The sequence below is a fragment of the Sus scrofa genome, chromosome 8, assembly GCF_054392235.1.
Source record: "Sus scrofa isolate SSC_HxYL_T2T_F1_AM1 chromosome 8, Sscrofa_HxYL_maternal_Yorkshire_Landrace_v2.0, whole genome shotgun sequence".
NCBI lineage: Eukaryota > Metazoa > Chordata > Mammalia > Artiodactyla > Suidae > Sus > Sus scrofa.
The window spans coordinates 135733414-135750657 of NC_139390.1; the positions used below are offsets into that span (position 1 = coordinate 135733414).

Genomic DNA, 17244 nt, shown 5'->3' on the forward strand with positions numbered 1-17244 from the left:
GTTTTGAAGTGACTTACTTTTGTTGTCATTTGCCTCTAGGTATTCTTTCATTTCCTCTTTGATTTCTTCAGTGATCCATTGGTTGTTTGGTAGCATGTTGTTTTGTCTCCACATGTTTGTGTTTTTTGCCGTTTTTTTCTTGTTGTTGATTTCCAGTCCTATACCATTGTGTTTAGAAAACATGCTTGATATGATTTCAATTTTCTTAAAGTTACCAAGGCTGATTTGTAGCCCAGGATGTGATCAATCTTAGAGAATGTTCCACATGGACTTGAGAAAAATATGTATTGTGTTGCTTTTGGATGGAATGTCCTATAAATATCTATTAAGTTGATCTGGTCTACTGCTTCCTTCAGGGCCTGTGTTTCCTTATTGATTTTCTGTCTGGATGATCTGTCCATTGCTGTAGGTGGGGTGTTAAAGTCCCCCAATATTATTGTGTTATTGACCATTTGTCCTTTTAAGGTTGTTAGCAGTTGCCTTATTTATTGTGGTGAACCTATTTTGGGTGCAGAGATATTTAAAACTGTTATGTCTTCTTCTTGGATTGATCCTTTCATCATTAGGTAGTGACCTTCCTTGTAAAATATTCTTCATTTTAAGGTCTATTTTGTCTGATATGAGTATTGCTACTCCAAGTTTCTTTTGATTCCTGTTTGCGTGGAATATTTTCTTCCATCCTCTCACTTTCAATTTATATGTGTCCGTAGAAGTGAAGTGGGTCTCTTTAAGACAGCATATATATGTGGTCTTGTTTTTGTATCCATTCAGCCAGTCTATGTCTTTTTTTGGGTCATTTTGTCCACTAACATTTAAGGTAATTATTATGTATGTTCTTAGTGCCATTTTATTAGTTGCTTTGGATTTGTTTTTGTGGCTCTTTTTTCTTCCCTTCTCTTGTTCTCTCCTCTTTTGGTTTGATGACTATCTTCAGTGTTGTATTTGAGTTGATTTTTCTTATTTGTTTGTGTATCTATTGTAGATTTTTGGTTTGCAGTTACTCTGGAGTTTTGATATAAGAGTGTGTGTGTGTGTATGAATGTGAGATAGTTTTAATTTGTTGGTCTCTTAATTGCAAGTGTGTCTCCAGTTTCCTGCATTTATACCCTCCTCACAATTTCTGATTTTGGTGGCATAATTGTGCGTGGATGATTTCATATCTTTACTGTATATATACCTTTACTGGTGACCCTTGTCAATTGCAGTATTTTTGTTTCCTGTTGTGGCCTTTTCTTTTCTGCTTAGAGAAGTTCCTTGAGTATTTTGTTGTAAAGCTGGTTTAGTGTTGATGAATTCTCCTAGATTTGCTTATCTATAAAGCTTTTGATTTCTCCTTCATATCTGAATGAGAGTGTTGCTGGGTAGAGTAATCCTGGTTGGAGGTTTTTTTCCTTTCATAACATTAAGTATATCATGGCACTCCCTTCTGGCCTGCAGAGTTTGAGCTGAAAAGTCCACTGATAACCTTGTGTTATTTGTATGTTATTTGTTTCTTTTCCTTACCTGCTTCCAATATTTTCTCTTTGTCTTTAATTTTGGTCAGTTTGATTAATATGTGTCTCAGGGTGTTCCTCCTTGGGTTTATCTTATATCGTACTTGTTCACTTCCTGGATTTGAGTAAGTGGTTCCTTTCCCATGTTAGGGAAGTTTGCGGCTCTTATCTCTTCAAATATTTTTTTCTGTCCCTTTCTCTCTTTCTTCTTCTTCCGGCACCCTTATAATATGGATGTTGGTGGATTTAATGTTGTCCCAGAGCTCTTTGAGACTCTCTTCATTTATTTTCAATCTTTCATCTCTTTTCCATTCCACATCCATGATTTCCACTAATCTGTCCTCCACCTCACTTATTTATTCTTCTGCCTCCTGTATTCTGCTGTTGGCTGCTTCTAATGAATTTTTTATTTCAGTTCTTATATTTTGCATCTCTTCTTGCTTAAGTTTTATATCTTGTATCTCTTTGCTCAGTGTTTCCTATAAATTATCCATCTTTGCCTCCAGTTTATTTCCAATGTCTTGAATCATCTTTAGCATCAACAGTCTAAAGTCTTTTTCCTGGAGCCTGAGAATCTCCTCATCACTTAGCTGATTTTCTGGGTTTTTTGCTTTCTCCCTCATCTAAGTTATAGTTCTCTGTCTTTTCATTGTTATAGGTTTTTGGTGTGGTGACCTTTTTACAGATAATAGAGTTGTAGCCTCTCTTACGTCTGATGCCTGCCCCCCTTGTGGCTGAAATTGATAAGGGGTCTTGCTGTAGGCTTCCTGATGGGAGGGAATGATGCCTGCCCACTGGTAGGTGGAGCTGATTCCTATCCCTCTGGTGGATGGGGCATTGTCTCTGGGTGAGATTAGAGGTGGCTTTGTGCCTGGGGGGTCTTTAGGCAGCCTGTTTAGTGATGGGCAGGGCTGTGATCCCACCTGGATTGTTGTTTGGCCTGGGGCTTCTGAGAGCTGATGGGTGGGGCCAGATTTTCCCAAAATGGCCACCTCCAGAAAAATGCAGCCTGATGAATATTCCCAAGAACTTTGCTTCCATTGGCCTTTCCCCACGACAAGACACATTCACCCCCTTTTTTCCCGGGAGGTCCTCCAAGAAGGGCAGTCAGGTCTGACCCAGATTCCTATGGACACTTTGCTTTGCCCTGGGACCCAGTGAGTGTAAAAGTCTGTGCGTGCCTTTTAAGAATGGGTCTCCATTTCCTCCAGTCCCATGGAGCTCCTGCGCACAAGCCCCACTGGCCTTCAATGCCAGATGCTCCGGGGTCTCTTTCTCCCAATGCCAGATCCCCAGGCATGGGGTCTTGACATGGGGCTCAGAATCCTCACTCCTGTAGGTGAGTCTCTGTGAGACAGTTACTCTCCAGTCTGTGGGGCTTTCCACCTGGGAGGTATGGGTTGCTTATATCATGTATCGCCCCTCCTACCTCTTGATGTGGAATCCTCTTTTTCTTCTGGAGTAGGGTATCTTTTTGAAAGTTTGTGGTCCATTAGTTGAAGATTGCTGAGCATTTGGTTGTGATTCCATTGTGTTGTTTTTAGGAGAGAAGTTGAGCTCTGATCCTTCTATTCTGCCATCTTAATCCCATCTCTGCAAATTTATTTTTAAATACTTGAGTATTACAGACCTTCTGAATAAATGATTAATCAGATGACAAATGTCGCCATTAGCTAACTCATTCACAAATAAGCCAAATCTCATTCGCACGCTTTCAGATTTCTTTGAAGAAGGATATACATATCACAGACATGATCTTAATACCATTTATAAGAAGTTAGTTAAGAGATGTAAAGATTGGTCAAACATTTTCAATTACAGTAATTTTTTTCCTTAAATGATTAGTAATGATTGATAGAATATATTGCCTCAAATAATTAGAAGTTTCACACTTGCCTTGTGCTTGACCCTAAAAGATAACCATCCTGACTGTTAGTTATATTTAAACCTAAACCAAAAATCTCTGTGGCAAAATGCAGCACTCAGATTGTATATGTGGTGGGTATAGTGTATACTTTTAATATCATTCTAATCTTACCTTAAACCATAATGTAATTAAAGATAAATCCTCATTGACCTAATTGATTTGTTTCAAAATGTATATAACCAGTAATATTTTGCAGTGTGGTATGTAAAAGTCAACATTCTATACTTACACAGAAGTGGACTAATGTGATGGTAACTTAAACTGTCACCCCTTAGAAGCTCATCTACTATGATGGACTTTCTCTGCATCTAGTACTATTTCACTGGGTTTAGGAGGGTTGAATTATGATTCCTAATGACCTTTAATCTCATGAGATCAGTAGTGGGAAAGTGCACTACAATTATATGTAAAGTTGTAGGCTTACAGTTACATTTTCATTAAGATTCGATAGCATAAATACGTTCAATAGCATTCAGTAGTGGAATGGGTGCTTTGTGTTCTGGACACTCTGCTGTGCACTATAGGGAATGCAGAGGTGAATAACCCATGAATGGCTCCTGCGTTTAAGAAACGTGCAGTCCAGGTAGGATAACTGATGTACTTACTCCTGGGAGAAAGAGGTATCTCTGGTCTTTGAGAACAGTTATTTGTAACAAATATAATTCCATCATAGGAAAGAAAAATGCTTTCTGTTAGAAATGAGAGAGACTTATCTTCTTAATATTGTACTTTAAATTTTGTTTTTGCCAGTAGACTGTGAAATCACCTCACACGCATAGAGATAAGAGCCACAATATTTTAGCTGTTTAGACACAGAAACATAACACTTTCACCTGAATCCTAGGATTGGTGGTTAATAATTTGTAAACATTACATTCCCGTAATATATATATGGCTAGAAATTCAATTTCAGTCTTCAGAGAACCGATTTTGACAATAGCTTTGTTCATTAGAGAAATATGTTACAGAAAGTGTGTGATAGAACTGCTTCAAGGCACACTAACAAACAGCTCTAAATCATATTTGTGCAATTGGTTTATTCCTCCATAAATGCTTAACATAGATGAAAATTCTGCTGAATGCACTGTGAGAGCAGTGCCCATGCTTTTTTGTGAACTAATTTTCATCGTGTGTGTGGTGAACATCTATTGCTACCATCCCTTTATAGGCAAAGATGATGTGCTATTTTTGATAGTGTTTCATTAACCAGGTACTATTATATGTCAGATGATTTCAAACTTAGGTGTTTAAAAACCTCTATTGCCATCTGAGCCATATTTAAATTTGTAATCCAATGGAAAACCTGGAAAAATAGCATTAATAATTTTAAGTGGCAGGAGTAAGAGGAATAAGATGTGTTTATTTACTATGACATACGATGATCTTACTCCAGACTTCAGTAGTAATCAACTTGTGTGTCCCTATAAGGTAAGAATAATTTGATTTTTTTGTCCCTTCAAATAAAGGCTTTTAGTTTCCAAATTTTCAGGGAGATATTTGATAGTGGTGTTTGTTTTACCAAGAATCAGTAGAAAAAGAGGTCCTAGTCTTTGGAGCATTTAAAATACACACAAATCTAGAACAAAATATATTTACTTGAATTCAAAGGAACAGAAATAAGATGCCAACTGTTTTGCATGAAATAAAATAATTATAGCAACTAGAGTTGGGGGATATATCTCATCAATCTATTGTTTTTCTTTTCTTTCTTTTTTTTTTTTTTTTTTTTTTTGTCTTTTTGTCTTTTGTTGTTGTTATTGTTGCTATTTCTTGGGCCGCTCCCGCGGCATATGGAGGTTCCCAGGCTAGGGGTTGAATCGGAGCTGTAGCCACCGGCCTACGCCAGAGCCACAGCAATGCGGGATCCGAGCCGCATCTGCAACCCACACCACAGCTCACGGCAATGCTGGATCATTAACCCCCTGAGCAAGGGCAGGGACCAAACCCGCAACCTCATGGTTCCTAGTCGGATTCATTAACCACTGCGCCACGACGGGAACTCCAATCTATTGTTTTTCTGTGAGGGAAAATGAATAGTTTGCCAGCTCAAATATGAGGTCATTCTTTTATAAGAAACTTTATTAAAAGTTTACCAAAATATTTGTATATTTAATTTACAATTTAAATATTCCTCTTCACCAGGTAATTCTAGTATCACTAAACAGATATTTTGGAAATTCCAAAAGTAGTATTTAATTCTGTTAAGGCCATAGTGTACATTAATACAAAGAACACTGAAACAAATTATGTTTGTTGAATAAATAAACAATTGAATGAATTAATAAAAAATTAAAAGAAGGAATATATATATATTTAGTATCTTCCTAATTCAAGGTAGGCACTTTCATTTTTCTTTTGTGTTCTTCACAACGAAGTGTGATAAATTTATTTGGAACTCAATAAGAATGAATTCAGTTGCAGCTTTGTGGATTGTGAAGCATAATGTGAATTTATAATTTAAGGAAATCAAATACGGAGTCCTGTTGTGATGCAGTGGAAATGAATCAGACTAGGAACCATGAGGTTGTGGGTTTGATCCCAGGCCTTGCTCAGGGAGTTAACGTTCTGGCAGTGCCATGAACTGTGGTATAGGTCACAGACACAGCTTGGATCCCGCATTGCTGTGGCTGTTGCTGTGGCCGGCAGCTACAGCTCTGATTAGACCCCTAGCCTGGGAACCTCCATATGCCATGGGTGTGGCCCTAAAAAGCAAAAAAAAAAAAAAAGCAAAAACAAAACAAAAAACAGAGAGAATGTATGTTTACAAGGGATTGATGTACGTCTGAGAAACCATATTAGCAAATCATTTCCAGTTCACAAGTACTACATATTATCCTATTTGATTGTTGGGAATTCTCAAAAAAGCAGAAAATAGACCTTTTGTTATACATGATCCTTTTGCATGCCATGTGGGTTTTCTGAGTAGGTACCTACAGTTTTGCGTTAAAGCCCCAATTTTCACTCAGTGGATTATTTACAATCGAGGGGACTAGGAAAAGGTATGCGCTTCCTACTTAAGAGAAGTGTCACTGAGTTTGGGTATATAATGGAATTAAAAATGCCTCATCTTTAATTTCTTTTTTCTTTCTTGCTTTCTTCCCTTTTTTGTGGGGGGGGGGCGGGGGGCGGCAGCACGCAACCATGGCCCATGGCAAATGGAAGTTCACAGGCTAGCAGTCGAAATGGAGCTCCAGGTGTTGGCCTACACCAGAGCCACAGCAATGTGTGATCCCAGCCATGTCTGCAACCTACACCAGAGCTCACAGCAATGCCAGATCCTTAACCCACTGAGCAAGGCCAGGGATCGAACCTGCAACCTCATGGTTCCTAGTCAGATTCGCCCAAAGAGCCACAACAGGAACTCCCTTTTTTTTAATTTAATCTTTAATTTCTAATATTATGACACATGTAAAATAGGGCCCTTTAAAAATAACAGGCTCCACTAAATACCATTAGCTGCTTCTAGTAAAGATCTTTCTTCTATGGTATTCTTCCTGCAAAGGGAAACTGACAAAACTAACATGTGTGTCTGAACCGAAGGCAGATCTCAAGAGTTCTGACCAAAGCTGCTCTTTGTCTGTTACTTGACCCACCATGAGAGCCAGCTGGCCTCTATCTTTTCCGGGTTCCTGGTTTACCCACACCACTGGATTTGGTCAGATACAGGAGAAGCATGGCATAGTGTAGAGGGCATCCCTTTTATCTTAGGGAACACAAAGCTGATCTTCCCTCTCCCTGTGCTGGAAAATGTCATCTCACTGCTCAGAGCACAGATTTTCTCATCTGTGAAATGAAAGCATTGGATTAAATGAGTTTAAAACATTTTGAATCTGTGTCTAACGGCTTGAATTTTAGGCCAGTTTGTTCCATTGCGCATTGCCAGACCTCTGGCAACTTATTTAACCTTTCTAAACCAAACCTGCTTGTCTGTAACTGGCCAGCCACTGCACAGAGACAGAGTGTGAATGAAATTAGATATTGCAGACATCAGGTAAACAAGCAACTATAATTCATTGTACAGTTAAAACATTTTGTTAAGAAGAGCCTGCATTTTCTGAGTTGTGTTAGATGTGTGATTGTAGAATGTCTCTTCCATATTTGTTTATGTTTTGATGCTATTTAACAAGCATATTGTAAACAAGAAAAGGGTAAAGACCATTCACTGAATAATCTCTTTAATTAGCTCAATAAAGTCATATTACCATTATTTTTCATTAGATTTTGCCACTGTGGTTCCACTGAGTATTCCATACACATTATAACTGGAAAGAAACAATTTGGGGTAAACAAAGTTAAAAGGTTTCTATTTTAAACTGAAGAAAAGCTGGAGCTGTGATATCTTGTGGTAGGGGTGCATCTGCAATTTTTCCTAATGCTTCCTTGATGCCAGACCCATGACACGTAGTTCTGGGTGTTCCGAGGGACACGGGTTTGAAATGCAAGTCTAACGGAAACTGTCCCTATTCCCTCTTTCTTTCTCTTAATAAGACTTGGTTTTTGATTCTGGATTAGAGGTATTTAGAGAGAGTATCAGGACTCAGCAATCCATATACAAATCCTGTTCTTTTATAGCCATTGTCTATAAAAATCCTTTGGGACGAGGCTGAAGAAAGGACTCTTGTTCACCTGAAGCTTTTATACAGAATCTGGACAAAACTCCCTGTTGACATACATAGGGGCAGGTCTGAGTAGTGTGCAACTGTGAAAATGGGCTGAAGCATTTTCTCGTTTCCTTTCCCTTATACTGGAAGGCAAGGAAGTCCACTGAAGGGAAGGAGGCCAGAGAGCTTCTGCTCAAGCTAACTTTTCATGTCAGAACTTTCTAGAATGGGAGCTACTGCAGAAGAGGAACGATTCCAAACTCATCTGACGTTGGCGCTTTCATGATAAGCACTAAGGCCTCATTTAATCTTTAAGGCCCTGTATGGAATCTCGTTTTAGTTACTTTCAGTCTAAAAGATTCATTATATAAATATTCAATGAAATTTAAGATTTATTAGTGGCCAGAGCTTAGCAGAAGCAAGTCCCTCTCCCCAAGTTTGCTTGAAATGGGATACTAGGTCTGTCAAGGGGGAAAGGATGAGGAATTGGGCAGGAAGGTCTTGGCTCTTGATGGGGTCTGTCTGGTTTTCATTCTAGATGGCAACTAGTGTCCTGGATGATTCTCAGATGTGGTGCACTCTGGTCTAAAGGTGCCCGGCTGGTCCCTCCTCACCTCTGGGATCTGGGACAGCCATGCTCCTTTATCACTGCCTTTATCCTCCACATTTAGACTGGCCTGCCCCTGCCAACACTTCTTTTCCAAGACTTGATCTGGACCCAAGGGAAACCTAGGAATCTCTCCCACCTCAGCCTTAACTCTTAGGAGTCAGGGTCTGCAGGGTTATTGGAGATGGACCTTGAACTCTCCAGCGTCATACATCACTGTATGGCTCACACGCCATTAGCACCAGGAAGCCTCAGGCAGCATCCCGCCAGGGAATGAGATGCTGCTGTTCCTGCTCACAGACATCCCTGACCTTGTGAGTTACCACATGATTCCAAAGAGGAGGGTCTGGGAAAAGACAAACTCTAATGCTCCGCTTGAAATCTGCTTCCCTGGAAAAATCCCTTCTTCTTCATTCTTTCTATACTTTACTGATGGAAAAATAGTGAAAGGATCTGATACTTGAATTTTTATGAGTTACCTACATTCTTTCAACCTTGAGGCCCTGGACCTTCTACTTCTATGTGGGGGAGTGAAGGGACCCGCTATTATCCGGGGTTATGGTACCCTCAGTGGGTGTTGCCTTTTCAGCAGCTTTATGTCAGAGATGTCTTTCCAACAGTATGGTTGGAGAATAAATTGATACGAATAATTCCTGAGGACATGTTGGAAATCTATTTTAAAAGCATTGAAACTATGCATTATTCTTTGACTTAGTGATTTCATTTCAAAGAATGTAAATGATCATGCATATAAATATAAGGATGTTCACTTCAGAATTGATTATAATATGAAATTTTTAAAAAATGCTACAAGGTTGGCAATAGGGACTTATTTAAATGCATTATGGTTGATCCATACAGTGGTTTCAATGAGCACTCATTAAAATGTTGGTGTAGGAGTTACCACTGTGGTTCAGGAAGTTAAGAATTTGATTGCAGTAACTCAGATTTCGGTGGAGTTATCAGTTCAGTCCCCAGCCTGGCAGTGTGTTAAAGGATCTGGCATCACTGCGGCTGTGGCGTAGGTCACAGCTGTGGCTCAGATTCAATCCCTGGCCCAGGAATTTCCATATGCCATGGGTGTAGCCATTAAAACAAAATGTTGGTGTAGAAGAATAATTGATCTAGAGTAAGGATGCTCTAAAGAGCAGATTATAGATCAATGTGAACAATTTGTATAGTGTATCTCATCTTTTTTCAAACTGTGTGTGTTACATGTATGTATAAAGACCTGAAGTGGAATGTACCAGGCTCTCGGGTTTTCTTAGTGAAGCACTCTGCATTTCCAGCTAGATAATTCTTTGCTTTGGACAGCTCTGTCTTTCACTGTAAGATGTTTCCCAGCCCTGGGTCTTACTTGCTAAATGGCAGTAGTGCTCCCCATGCATCATACCAACCACAAAAATCTACCCCACCTCCCGAGAGGAAACACTGCAATGAGTGACTGTTTCTGGGTCACGGATTGCCATCATTTTAACATCTCCCTTTGATTACTTATACTTTTTTCAATTTCCTGCAAGTATGTATTAGGTTCATCACAAAAGCATAATAAATGGTTTTGTAGTGTTCTAGACTATTCAACATTTATGTGACTGAGCACTCTTCTGCTTTCACCAAAATTAGAACGTAGAGTCTAATTTTCCTCCTTAGTGCCCTAGTTCCTGCTTGCCTCTATCCCATTTATTTAAGAAACCGTCCTAGCTTCTTCATCAGTACTGAAAAAATACAGTTATAGTTAACTTGCTGCTCATCCTGTCACTTATTTACTCATCCATTCGGATGATCCATATCTGTTAAAATCATGCTCTGTGTAAACTACGATGCCAGACATCCTTAGAAATATAGGGGTATATAAGACCAATTTCTTGAGCTCTAGGCATTGACGGCTGGCTGTCAATCATGATGAGTATGTGCAGGAGTCTGATAGACTATTAATATTATCATCTTTGCTCGAAGATTTATTCCCCAATCTCCTTTTCTTCCCTTCAAGTCAGAAGCAGGGCGCTCTCTGAGCGAGGTATCACAGCACTCATCATCTCTTATTATTTCTCAAAAAACCTGGTGACAGTATATTTCTTTCCTTGATATCTCTTGATCCCAATTATCAAACCAAATTAAAATACCGTTTTGGAAATTCTATTTTGCTATCTAATAATATTGGGTTCCACATCTAAATTTCAAAATGCATTTTAACAAAGATTTTGAGGAGTAATGGGGTGTTCTGCCCAAGTGAATTGAATAATTTATTTGGTCTCTCATTTTGGCAAGTATATCTGATCATTTGGGGCCTTGCAAAATCTTATTATAAAATATGATTAATAAATATGTGGGGCTCCGAGAAAGCTTTTATCTTCTTATATTCATGTATCCTAAAACTTTGTCTTTCTCATTTCAGTGTGCTTTATCCACAGCATGCCCAAATCCCCAAGCTTACAAATAAATTTTCCATGTTTTTGTTAACCTGTCTGATAATATACAGGAATTTGTTAAAGTGTCACTTTTTTTTGATAGACTTTTTACTACAGCCAGTTTATTTCTACTGGAATGGGATAGCCTCATTTACAGTGTTCAATTTATTTTACTTGATTTTTAAAAATTTTATTGACGTATAGTTGATTTATAATGTTGTGGTAATTTCTGCTGTACAGCAAAGTGATTCAGTTATACAAACATCCATTCTTTTCCAGGTTTTTTTCCCTGCCACCCGCCAGCTGGGCCTTTTATCATTTTTCCCCTACATTCCTTCCCTCACCTCTTAACTCATCTCCTCACTTGCACTCACACAACCTGGGTAGTCTGTTCTCCACTAGCCAGAGTGATTCTTTTGAAATAAACCAAGTCATCCTTCCCCTGTTCTCAGCCATCCAATGGCCACCTACCACACACAGAATGAATCCAGATCCTTCTTGTGGGCACAGGCCCGATGTTAGCTAGTTCTCATTGCTTCCCGTCCTGCCCATATTACCCTCGAACAAGACCCTCCAGCTTCACTGGCCCCCGGCTGTCCTTCAGACCTGCCAAGCACATTTCCAGTACTTAAGAGAGACACATAAAATGAGTTTTATTCAATTTAATGTGGACTGTTTCCTTCCTCTGAAAGCAGATGTCAATGATATAGTCTTCTTAAAAAATAAATAAATAAAAAATAAAACCAAAAAACCCTGCCTACCCAGAATTGCTGATATTAATTAAAAAAAAAAAAAAAGAACGGCAAGAATGTAAAATAGCAGAGGTATCCTCTTCTTCAGATTTCTCTGTGATTTTGGTGCATGTTAGCAATTTGATGTACTATAGAATATGAGCCTCTTCAAATGAAATTACTTGTGCCCTTCATACTTACCACGAAAGCTTTTGCTTTTCCGTGCTTTTATAGCAGCTCTAGTTGACAATACATGGATACATAAAATAAACTTTTGCTGTAAGAACAAAGTAAACCATTTCACTCAAAAGATAAATCTTGGAGATTTTAGAACTGCTTATCATTATACATTATTCATATTGCAATAGACATTTTCTTAGTAAACCACATAAATTAGGATGACTGTTGGACAGATGGGCAGAACCACAGGCATCCAATATTAAGCAGTTGGTGAGCATAAGATGCCAGAAAGAAGATTAAGACTAGCAAGGCAGGAAGCTTCCCATAGCTCTTGCAAAGGGATGCTCTTTCACTCCTGACTTTCTGCTCTGTGTTTCCTTTGAAGGTAATGCCTTCCAAGATACCTTTCCATGTTTATATCCAGACACACACTCAAGGCTTTTGTATGGTAATCGATAAATAATAAAATGTTGAGGCAGATTGAAAAAGAACCTTCCCCCTGCTTCTTCCTTTTATGCTGGGATGACAGCTATGGAAGGTGTTTCCTCTGCAAGAAATGTGACAGTGTTCATTTGCTAGAAGATGAGAGGGAGAGAAGGGCTGTGCACTGAGGAACAGTAAGCCATTTGTCACTGCCCAGCCTCATCCGCTGTGTGGAACTCTGAGCCTTGCCAGCTGAGACCATGAGGTTTTTACTTATTTCTTCTGGGATCCTGCAGCAATAAGAGTTTATTAGGAGTGAGGCCAACATTAAGAACTAGTTGGCTTTTATGATGTAGGATAGTCATCTCTGAATGTTGATCAAACTTCAAGAGAAAGGCCCTGTGACTTATTTTATCCATAGGTTAGACCGATTTATCTAGAAGATCCTTTCTGGAAGCATCTGTGGGTGTGAGAGATTTTCTTCACGATACATAAAGAGTCATTCAAAGCCACAGATAAATTCTGAAATGTTTGATCTGATTAAAAATAATTCTTCCTTTGAAGGAGGAAAATAATGGATATGCTACCTACAGGAAAATTATGTGTAAAGGCCACTCGTTTCACAGCCAATGCATATTTTGCATATGTCTACTCTTTCTTAATTGGCAACATTGCTCTCAGATCTAGATGCTAGAGAAGATTGTGTGAGCGAGATGGCATAAAGGCCGTCTTCTAAATGAGAGCGTAGGATTCGAAGAGCCCAGGGAGCAGTCTGTTGGGCCTCTGTCCATACTGTCTTACAAAAGAAGAGGTCATAGCAGCCACAGTGTTGGCAATCATCCAAATGTTTTTATACCTACATTTGCATATTTGCTGGGAACTCATATTCCCACCACCTTGAAAATTTTGGGGAAATTGGTTATATGGATCAGTGTGCCAAATTTCCTTTGATTTATTCATTGTATTTTTTGTGGAATGATTTCAGCCCCAAATGTTGATGTAGTTGTTCTCAACCCAAACTTTGAACCCAAATCAGCCCAATGCATAGAAAGAGATGGCTTTTGCTGTCCTCAAGGTCAATACTTCTTTTAAAATTAATTATTAAATTTGGTAAAATGTGCTTTTGAAAATGTCCATGGAATGTTTTTTGGGAACTTTCCTCCCTTCCCCTTTGATGAAGTATCTATATTGTTTAATCACATTGATTTGCAGCTTGCTTTTAATATTAGTACCTATGAGTGTCTCTCTCAATTCTAAATATTTCTTTCTTAACTTGTTGTCTCTATGTTCCATTTCAGACTACTGCTAGATGCTTAGTTTTGTTAGCATCACATTTATTATTTTACGGAATCTGTTTTAAGATACGTTAAGTGCAATCCTGGGTTAATACAGCATTGGAGTTTTTCCTGTTAGAGATAGATTATTTTCTCTACATCTCACTGGAAGAAAGGTTGGCATGATACTATTATAATGTACTTAGCGATGTTAGCTTTTCTAAGGTGCATTATTTCGGAGAATACCATTGTTTGATTTCATTCAGACACATTTCACACAAGCTGATAGAGTCAATACTTCTTTTCAGGACCAATTACTGTCTAGATATTAAAACCTGACATCTTTATCTGTTCATTTCAAATCTTTTGTGTGATCTACGTTAGAAACACATTTGCATTCTTAGTTTTCAGCCTTTTTAAACATCGTATTTTGAATGAAGGTTGACGGTGATCCCCCAGACTTTAGCAAGTAATGAGTCTAACAGCAAAACCATTTAAAAGGTAACTTTATAGGCAAGTAGAGAACACAAAGAGCCCACACAAATTATGTAAGTCCTATTTACATTACCTCCCTCCTTTCACATCAAATATTCAACCAATATTTAATAAAGTTTAGTGTATTGCCAGGCGCTATGATCAGGTTGAGGATAGAAGAATGAACCAGAGTGTTCTGAGATCATAGGAAAAAAGAATATCCTTCTCTGTGAAAGTTACTCCGACAAATCTCAGTAAAGCTAAAAGGAATAATTTTCCCAGATCTATTTTAGACTCTAGACACTTAGCTCAATGTCTTTTTCTCTTTATCAGGCTGGAATCATTCCAAGTCTCTTAACTTCTGGGCAACCATGAAAATGAGACACAGAGGATACTAAATCTGCTACAAATTTATCTTGATATTCTATTCAGTCTTGCTTGGTACTGAAGGTCAAAAATAGAATGAGGGGTTTTTGTGGGGTTTTTTTTGTTTTTTTTTTTGTTTTTTTGTTTTTTTGTTTTTTTTTTTTTGGTTGATAGGAGAAAACCTAAAGCAGCAATATGAGCACACGGCCAATGTCTAAAACTAATTCTTGAGGAAATAGGAATCTCGCCCTTAAGAATCACCATGTAAAGAGTTCCCACACTTTCCCACTGTCGACAGTGTATACAGACCTATATTAGGTGTGGTACAGTTTGAAGTCTCGAAGTTTGACCTCTGCAGTAGAGGGTATGTGACATAGCCTTCTCCAGTTCTCCACGAAGAAAGGAATTGCATTGCATTGATTAGCTGCGTAACAATGAACAAATTGCTTCATTATTCAGTCCCATCATCTGTATGAATGAGAATAATGAAATTCACATCTCAGCGATGTGATGACCACCTGGGACAAATGCGGGCCCAGAACCTGGCACGAGAGCGTTTCATGTTTATAGTTTCTTCCTGTTCTTCCTTCGTGCTCCCATGCATGTTTGTGGTAGCACCTCTGTGGCACTGATCATAGTGTACTGTGGTTAGTTGTGAACTTGCCTGCCACACTGTGAACTTGTAGGCTAAAGACCAACATTGCTCTGCCCTTATATCATAAGTGGTGCTTTAGGATCCTCAAACTGTTCACATAGTGTTAGACACAGCATCCTTATCAGGTGCTTGTTGATGTTACAATAGCTTCACAGTAAGATGGAGAGTAAAAAAAGGATATATTTTCTATTTACAAATTCATTTCTGAGGTTTGAAGAAATCAAGTGAACCAAGGTTCCATGATTAGCGAGTGGCTTAGATGGAATGAACTGAAGCCTGGTGATGCCGAGCTCAGCACTTGTTCTGCTTTCACAGAGCTTATTGCATGTCCCAGGGCAGTTTCACATGCCCTATTACATGGTTCTCATCTGTGTATTTCTGCATATCCGAAAAAGGGTCCTGCTACTCAAAACTGCTAACAGTTTACAGGTACTGATAGCCACTATACATCTTCACCAGATGAAATATTGATATCAATGCAAGAATGGACAGCGAAAGGTTTATATTTCTATGTATGTCATTAAGTCAACTTTCTGCAGCCACTTTTTAAACAGTTTAACTGTTAGAAAATTATTTATATTTAGCATACAGCCTTTCTATAATTTCAATACATGTTCTCATCACTATCATAGAAAAGCAGAACCTTTGGTGCTCTGATCTTTTCTTGGCTACTTGCCTATCCCCAAAATAGCTATCAAACTGTAGAGCCCACTGCATACCTATCACAATGCCTAAAATCTAAAACATTGACAGTGCCTAATATGGGCAAGGATATGAAACAGTAAGGAATACTAGTTGTTGGTGGGAGTGCAGGCTGGTGCAGCCACTTTGGAAACAGCTTGGCTGTTTCTTATAAAACTAAATGCTGCAAAATTAAACATAGTCTTCTCATAATGATCCAGCAATCTTATCCTCAACATTTACACAAAGGAGTTGAAAACCTATTCACACAAGATATCGCACATAGATGTTTATAGAAGCTATATGGATAAGTGCCAAAACTTGGGGAAATGAATAAACAAACCCTGGTGCATTCAGACAATGAAATAGTATGTGGTGAGAAAAAGAAATAACCTATCCAGCCACAAAACACATGGAGAAATCTTACATATTTCCAAGTGAAATAGGCCAGTCGGAAAAGCCTACATACTATGTAATTACAACTATATGACATTGTGGAAAAGACAAAAATATGGAAATTAGCAGAAGACCAGTGGTTGCCAGAAGGTGGGGTCAGGACATAGGGTGACTGAATACGTAGAGAGCCGAGAATGTTCAGGAGAGGTAAACTATCCTCATCAGTACTCCAATGAGAGATACAGGATGTTATATATTCATTAGAACTCCCAGAACTATACAGCACAAAGAGCAAACCCTAAGGTAAACTCCAGATTGGAGTCGTAATAATGTATCACATGATTATCGTAGAACAAGAGAGAGGTAGGTAGAGTTTCTGAAGAGTAAAAGAAAGAAACCTGTACATCCACAAAAGAAACCGATACACATTGCAGACGTGGGAAGAAATGGCACTGAAAATTCAAAAGGCTCAAAAACATGTTTGCTCGTGTTTTCTGGAATTTAATGAAATTCAACCTAGAGTGCAAAATATTTGTCAGGCCAGGTTTGTCTTTAGAGAAATGCGAATGAGATGTGTACAAGGGTGTGTTAAAAAAGAGCACACAAAATAGTCAGATTACAGTCAGTCATGTCCTGCAGAACATGGACAAGACTATAATAGAACAAAGGATTTCATGACTACTCGGAAGATCCTGTGTGCTCTCATTTATTATGTACTGGTAAAGGCGCTCGTGTACATAGTAAGATAGCCGTGTAAGAGAGCCAACTTGACATTTATGCAGCTGAATGTTTGCACATACCAATATGCATGGCCTTTCTACCTTACTGACGTTTGATTCTTTTATTCATCTATGGTTTATTCCCTGGAACATTCTCTACAAAAGCTGTTTCTCACGTTTTCACAACTTAAGCCTTTAATCTGCCATATAGATTCTTGGCTCACTCTCCTCTGAGTTTTGCTCTTACTCCCTTAGCAAAGTCTTTTATTCTCATGACTATTCCTTTGCACATTTCTAGCAGGGTCTTTT

The 17244-nt window shown here is 38.6% G+C and overlaps 1 protein-coding gene and 1 long non-coding RNA gene across 10 annotated transcripts in view; both read left to right on the forward strand.

Annotated features, from left to right (window-relative positions):
- The window catches only part of SNCA (synuclein alpha), a 143149-nt gene that overhangs the window by 33073 nt on the left and 92832 nt on the right, over positions 1-17244 (forward strand).
- The window catches only part of LOC146401073 (uncharacterized), a 40029-nt gene that overhangs the window by 4028 nt on the left and 18757 nt on the right, over positions 1-17244 (forward strand). The window contains exon 2 of the long non-coding RNA XR_014811975.1: positions 1-17244. This exon is cut by the window's right edge and continues 18757 nt beyond it. This is a non-coding gene — a long non-coding RNA (uncharacterized LOC146401073).